General features: G+C 44.0%; 1 non-coding gene across 1 annotated transcript; it reads left to right on the top strand.

The window, feature by feature from the left end:
- Positions 1-1,448: 1,448 nt before the first annotated feature.
- On the top strand, positions 1,449-1,582 carry LOC124075466 (U11 spliceosomal RNA). Its single transcript, XR_006846077.1, has one exon. It is a non-coding gene; the product is annotated as a U11 spliceosomal RNA (small nuclear RNA).
- Positions 1,583-7,425: the final 5,843 nt, after the last annotated feature.

Genomic DNA, 7,425 nt, shown 5'->3' with positions numbered 1-7,425 from the left:
AGGATTGAACCCAGTGCCTCACACATGCTAGGCAAGTGCTCTACCACTGAGCTATAGCCCAGCCCCTAAAATAGATTTTAAAAAGTAAAATATCTAGGGCTGGGGATATACCTAGTTGGTAGAATGCTTGCCTCAATTGCACAAGGCCTTGGGTTCAATCCCCAGCACCACAAAAAAGAAAAAAAATGTCTAACAGTCTATGTTCTTCCATATCTTTTTTAAAAATTTGTACATATAAATACAGCTGTAGAAAATATATTAGGACTGGATTTTGCACTGGGGGTGCTCTTTATTATATTTTGGTACTGGGGAGGGTTGCTTTACCACTGAGCTGTATCCCCAACCCTTTTTATTTTGAGACAGGTTCTCAGTTGCTGAGGCTGACCTCAAACTTGAAATCCTGTCAGCCTTCTGGGTCGCTTGGGCTAGTGAACCTGTGTGCTCTTTCAACATCATTTTTACATACTTTAAAAAAATTAGCCATTGATCTACTTAAGTCATTCCATGTACAATATTGCTTCATTTTTTTGTATTAACGGTATCACGTTCTACCTTATTAAAACTTACCGCTTGGAACCGGTGTGCCTGTAATCCCAGCGGCCGGGGAGACTGAGCAGGAGGATCACAAGTTCAAAGCCAAACTCAGCAAAAACGAGGTGCTAAGCAACTCAGTGAGACCCTGTCTCTAAATAAAATACAAACTGGGGCAGGGGATGTGGCTCAGTGGTCGAGTGCCTCTGAGTTCAATCCTCGGTACCAAAAAAGAAAACCAAAACCAAAAAAAAAAAAAAAAAAAAAACAAACTTATTTTGATGTCTAATTCACTCCATCGAATAGCTTTCCATCATATGAGCACACTGTGACATTATGCTTATCACTTGATGGCACCTGGGAGTTTAGAGTGCTCCCAGTTTTCCCCTCTTAAGTCATGTGATGCCTCCTCTGCACTCCCGCAGAAGCAGATCTAGGGTGAATGGCTACTAGTGACCCAAGTTTGCGTGTTTGCTATTTTGATAAGTCGGGATTCGTATGTTCCCATTAGGTAACCATAACCACCGATATTCGTCTCCTCCTACGGGAGACCCTTCAGGTGAGAAGCAAAAAACCACAGGGAGGAACTCCACTGCGCATTGCTGCTGGTACCGCTAACCCGCTTGCTCCTGCAGCAGCTCAGGTTCGCTTCTGAAAGGTTGTCCTCCAAAACCTTCCCAGCAAGCACTGCTCATATTTGCATATTAACTCAAGTCCTTGCCTTTCCTTCTAAATAAAAATCGAAAGGACAGTATTGATTCTGTATGTGAACATTTCCCTCCACCTCAAAAGATTTTGGAACTTCCTCCTTAGCTTTGGGAGTGTAGAATTGGAAGTTATTTGCGCTCTTGTTTTTTTCACCTTTACCAAAAGATGAATCGAAAGACATCGGCTCTCTGGTTTAACCATTCTAAAGCAAAAAGGGCTTCTGTCGTGAGTGGCACACGTAGGGCAACTCGATTGCTCTTCGTGCGGAATCGACATCAAGAGATTTCGGAAGCATAATTTTTTGGTATTTGGGCAGCTGGTGATCGTTGGTCCCGGCGCCCTTGAGTCTGCTGTGCCAACGAAAGAGAGTGGGGGCAAGTTTTTTGTGTTTTAGTCTGTCTGGGATATGCAGTACGGTAAAAAATTAAGGAAATTAGCGTAAGGATAACCAAGAATAGATGTAGATGTTGAAGTCAGTTCCAGTATTTTAGTAGAGTCCTGTTCTTGTCCCTGCGGTTATTGTGCTTTGGGAGTGCTCTTAGGCGTTCAAGCCGGAGAGTTCAAAGTCATCCTCATCACTTGGCTAGACAAGATTTCAGCAATTAGGGCTGGGGATGTGGCTCAAGCGGTAGGCGCGCTCGCCTGGCATGCGTGCGGCTCGGGTTCGATCCTCAGTACCACATACAAACAAAGATGTTGTGTCCGCCGAAAACTAAAAAGTAAATATTAAAAGTTCTCTGTCTCTCTTAAAAAAAAAAAAAAAAAAAGATTTAAAAAAAAAAAAAAAAAAAAAAAGATTTCAGCAATTAAAAATAAGTACTTGGGTCAGGCGTATTGGCGAGTTCCGGAGGTGCATAATTTTTGCGCAACTCCTGAGACTCCTGTGAGAGGATTCCAAACTTGAGAGTAGTCTCAACATTTTAGCGAAGTACTATTTTAAAAAAACAAAACAAGGCTGGCCTTTAATCCCAGGGATTCGGAAGGCTGAAGCTGGAGGATCCTGAGTTCATTCAATTTAGGAAGTTCCCTAACCAATTTATTGAGACCTTGTCCAAAAAGGAGAATATAGGGAGGGGAGGGAAGTGTATATATAGTTCCCTTCCGTCAAGGGAGGGGAGGGGGAAGCGGGAGGGAAAAGAGGAGGGGGAGACAGGAAGGGGCTTTTCGATGAAGCTTAGTGGTAGAAGTGCTTCCCTGGAAGTAATAAAAGCACGGACACCTTATAACTTGGTACAACTTGGATGAACCTTGAAGACTTGTTTAATGAGACAAGTCAGACGCAGAAGGGCAAGTGTATATGATACCACTTACATGAGGTAACTAGAAAAGTCAAATTCAAAGAAATAATAATGGTTTCTAGGGAAAAGGAGAGAGGAGGTGGAGTGGAAGCTACCTTCAATGGATACACAGAATTTCTGTTTGGGATGATGCAAAAGTTCCGGAGATGGAGATGGATAATTTTTGCACAACAATATGAATGTCCTTAATGCCACTGAATGGGGAAAAAAAAAAAAAAAAAAATATATATATATATATATATATATATATACACACACACACACACACACACACACACACACATATAATTTTTTTTCTGTTTTTATCTTCTTTGAATTTTATATTTTTAAATGACTAAAAAAAAAAATGAAAAGGGCTGTGGTGGAATTTGCTCCAGAGTTCCATTTCCAGTACTACTATATACATACATAGGTTAAAAAACAATAATAATTTGCTAATAGGGGCTGGGTTGTATCTTACTGGTAGAGTACTTGCTTAGCATACACGAGGTGCTTTCCCCACATGTGGAAGATCCTGGATTGGATCCTGAGCACTGCAAAATACATAAATAAAAATGGCTAAATGGCTGGGTTCGGTGGCGCATGCCTGTAATCCAAGAGCTCAGAAGGCTGAGAGGAGGATTGCAAGTTTAAAGCCAGCCTCAGCAATTTAGTGAGGTCCTAAGAAACTTAGTGAGACCTGTCTCAAAATAAGAAAATAAAAAGGGCTAGAGATGTGGTTCAGTGATTAAGTACCTCTAGGTTCATTCTCTGATACTAGGGGGAAAAAAGAAAGAAAGTAAGCAAGCTGAAAGCCACGTGTGGTGGCTGTAATCCCAGCAATTTGGGAGGCTGAGCAGGAAGATCACAAGTTTGAGGGCAGCTTTAACTTAGCAAGGCCTTATGCAACTCAACAAGACCCTGTCTCAAAAAATAGAAAGGGCTGGCAATGTAGCTAAATGATAAAGGATCTTGAGGTCAATCCCCAGTACAAGAAAGAAAGAAAACAGGCAGAAGCAGAGACTAGTTCAAGGTCACAGGGCCAGCAGGACTTGAGTCTTGTACTCCAGGACTCCCAAACCAGAAATTGGCTTTTTGCTTTGGGTCCTGGTAGTGGACTGGGTGTCAGGGTAGGGCTGGGGCTGGGATGGGGAAGGAGGTGATCCACCTGGGTTTTTTGTTTTTTTGTTTTGTTTTGTTTTTTTTCACCAACTGCCAAAACTTCCTCCCTTTATCCCTCTGCCTTCTTTTCTGATTCACTCCCCATCTGTTAGTGGTTTCTGGCTTCTGGGAATGTGGATGATGCATTAGGGAAGGGTAAACTGTGGGGGGGTGGAGAGACAGACACAAAAGCGCAGGAAGTCCTAAATAAACATTTTTTTTTTTTTTTTAGTGTTCTCTGTGTACCAGGCAATGTTCTAGGATCTAGGTGTTATCCTGTGACTAATATGACTTTGTCCTTGCTCTAATGGATATTCCATTTTAGAATATACATTGTGGTGGTGGGGGAACTGGTTCAGACAGGAATGAGCCAGCTAAGGAATGGGTGAGGGCCTTACAAGAGATGCAGAAAGAAACTGGGCAAAACTTGAGACTGTGAGAACAGGGAGGTTCTGGGAGACAGGAGGAGGCAGCTGGAGTCTGGAGGAAGAGTATGCCAGGCCTGGGGGACAGTTCCAGCAAGGACCACAGAATCCACATGTTGAAGGAACATTGAGGAGGCAATTGGGACACAGCAGAGGGACACAGTCAAGAGAATATCCCAATGCCGGGTCAGGTAGGGACATGTAGACTGATGAGTTCAGATTTTATTCTAAGGGGACAGGAGGCTAGCGGAAGGTTAAACACTGAAGATTCAAGGCCGCAGAACAGGAAGTAGGGCGACCAATTCTGAGGCTCTGGCTGAAACCAAGGCAGGTAAGGAAGGTCCAGACTAAGTGGGGTTCAGAAAAGAGGTATTATGGGGGTCCGTGAGAAGTAATTGAGATGGAAGCACTATTCTCTGACGTAGGGGACATGGGAGGAAAAGCAGGTTTTGGGGGGCCATCCAAGGAGAATGGGAAAGAGAAAGATGAATTATGCTGTGGGAATGTTGAGTTGGGAGAGTCAGCAGCAGCTCAGGCAGTTGGAAACTGTTCCAGGCCAGAGGTGAATACCTGGGAAGAGAAGCTGCCACCTGGGCACACCAGGTCATTTCTCTTTGTAGATGAGTAATGGAGAACCCCGATGACTTTTTTTTTTTTTTTTTTTTTTTGCAGTATTAAGGATTGAACCCAGGGATACTCTATCACTGAACTATACTCTGAGATCTTTTTTAATTTTTAATTTTGAGACAGGGTCTTGCTAAGTTGTTTAGAGCCTTGCTTAAATTGCTGAGTCTGGCCTTGAATTTATGATCCTCCTGCCTCAGTCTAAAGGGTCTCTGAGATTACAGGGATAGGCCAATGCACCAGCTGACTCTTGATGTTTGTTCTGTTTTTTTTTTTTTTTTTTTTTTTTTGTTCTGTTTTTTTAGTTTTAGGTGAACACCATATCTTTAATTTTTATGTGGTGCTGATGATCAAACCCAGTGCCTCATGCATGCTAGGCTAGCACTCCACCACTGAGCCAAACTCCAGCCCCTGTTCTGTTTGTCTTAACTGGACATCAACATTTATAAATTCAGAGATACCAAATAACATCCAAGATTTCCACCTCCTCTTCCAAAGATACTCTGGCCACAACGGGCACAGAAATGGGAAAGACACAGCAATTCAGCAAAGGAGCTGCTTCCTCTCCAGATGACCCAAACTTTGGCTGGTCCCCAACTCCAACAGAATTGCCACAGATCCCACTCAAGGCCCCTGCCAGATTTCTGTTCTCACGACTAAAAGGCTCAGGGGTAACTCCAGTTGAACTGGGCTAACTGGGCTGCGCAAAATAACCACACAAGAGACACAAATACCTTTTTCTTTGGGGTCGCTGAGAGGGTTCCTCTGACCTTAAGGGTCCTCAGGAAGAGAGAGAGTGAGAGCACGCACTGACCCCTTTTATTGAGGAGAAGCTATTCAAATGAGGCAAGGGGTCAGGATTCAGGGGGCTGAGTATCTTCATGACGTCCACTGTCAGAAGGTTGACTGACACCTGGGTAGGCCACACCCAAGGGCACAGTAAGAGAAGGGGACACATGCAAGGCACTTCCATGGAAGATTCTATCCTAAACAGGGCAAGGGATTATATTACTAAGGAACAGGTGAGCATAGCTTCACCCATGGGGCTGTAGCAAGACACACCCATGCACCAGACACTGACCCTCAAACCCAAGAAGGGTAGGGAAAGCTCTGCCACATTTCTGTGACTGAGAGCCTCAGCACCCAGCCAGAGAGTGTGACCCAGTCACGTGCAAGATTGGTCTCCCACAGGCCCCAACCTGGACATGCTGGAGTTTTAACCTCTGGCCTGGGCAAGAAGGAGTTAACACCACAGAAGAGGAAAAGCTGACCTAGAACCAAAGTTGGACACCAGATAGACTCAGCAAGAATGGCAGCTCTGCTGATTTCCAATCTCGAAATCACCTAGAAGGGAAATTCCCTGTTTGGAATTCCACCTCTGGGAAATTTCCTAGCATTGTACCAGCATAGAGAAATGACTCAAGTGATGTTGGCTAATTTTACTCCTAACTCTCTGAGCAGCTGATCTCAGGAAATTGAATGGTCAGGCCATAGCATGAACTATAGCAAGGAGCCCAAATTTTGGCTTTACTACTACTTAGCAACTGTGCAAACTCAGTTTTTCTGACTGTGAAGTGGGGACACTACTAGTACCTACTTTCTGGGGATAAATATATATATATATACACACACATACACACACACACACATAACATTTAAAATAGGGCCTGGTGCTCAGGATTGGCTATTATTATTGCTGCTGCTCTCATTATTACTTGGCATGTAATTAACATACTTAAGAGCTGTGGTTCTCAACTTAGTTGGCCATGGCAGTCATCTTAGGGCATTTTAAAAATATTCATAAGCTGTACCAGGTGTGGTAGCACAAACCTATACTCCCAGCTTCTCAGGAAGCTGAGGCACCACGATCACAAGTATAAGGCCAGTTTGGGCAACTTAGCAAGACCCTGTCTCAGAAGGGCAATAGGAATGTAGCTCAGTGGTAGAGTACTTACCTAATTTATGCAAGGACCTGTGTTCCTACACCGGTACCACCACCAAAAAAAAAAGTGGTGGCTCTTGCCTATAACCCCAGTGACTTGGGAGGCTGAGGCAAGAGCATCACAAATTTGTGGCCACCCTCAGCAACTTAGTCGTAAGTGCTCCTGGGTTCCATCCCTGGTACTGAAAAAAAAAAAAAAATCATAAGCTAGGCATGGTAGTCCATACCTGTAGTCCCAACTATCTGGGAGGCTGAGGCAGGAAGATTGAATCCAAGAGTTCAAGGCCAGCCTAGACAACAGTGAGACCTGTCTCAAAAATAAATAAATAAATAACTTACTTCACGACTGTGCCCCATCCACAGAAATCTTACCTGAGTTCATCTAGGGTGGGCCCTGATATGAGTATTTTTTACAATATTCCCAAACGATTCTACGTACTGCTAGGGACAGGCACTTCCAATTGAGGAGTAATTAGGAGCATGGGCTCTGGAGGGCATGCTCAGCTCCCATCTAGCCACTACCTAGATGTGCAAACATGGGAATGTAGCCTAACTTCTCCAAGACAGATTAATAACAGGACCTGTGAGGTTGGACATCTAAGCCTTTAGGGCAGTATATGGAGGCTAGCAAGCTCTCAGCAAGCCTGGACATTACCCCCCTCAGTCTCTTTGCTGTTGACACACTGGCTTGCAGCCACTGGGGGACCATGTTCAGCTTACACCCACAGGCTCTCTAAAGGAAACTGGGTGTCTTTCA

This window comes from Marmota monax, unplaced genomic scaffold (genome assembly GCF_021218885.2).
Source record: "Marmota monax isolate L192 unplaced genomic scaffold, Marmota_monax_Labrador192_F-V1.1 WCK01_AAM20220418_F8-fsc00008, whole genome shotgun sequence".
Taxonomy (NCBI): domain Eukaryota; kingdom Metazoa; phylum Chordata; class Mammalia; order Rodentia; family Sciuridae; genus Marmota; species Marmota monax.
The sequence above is the reverse complement of the archived record's forward strand: the minus strand, read 5'-3'. Positions and strand labels throughout refer to the sequence as shown.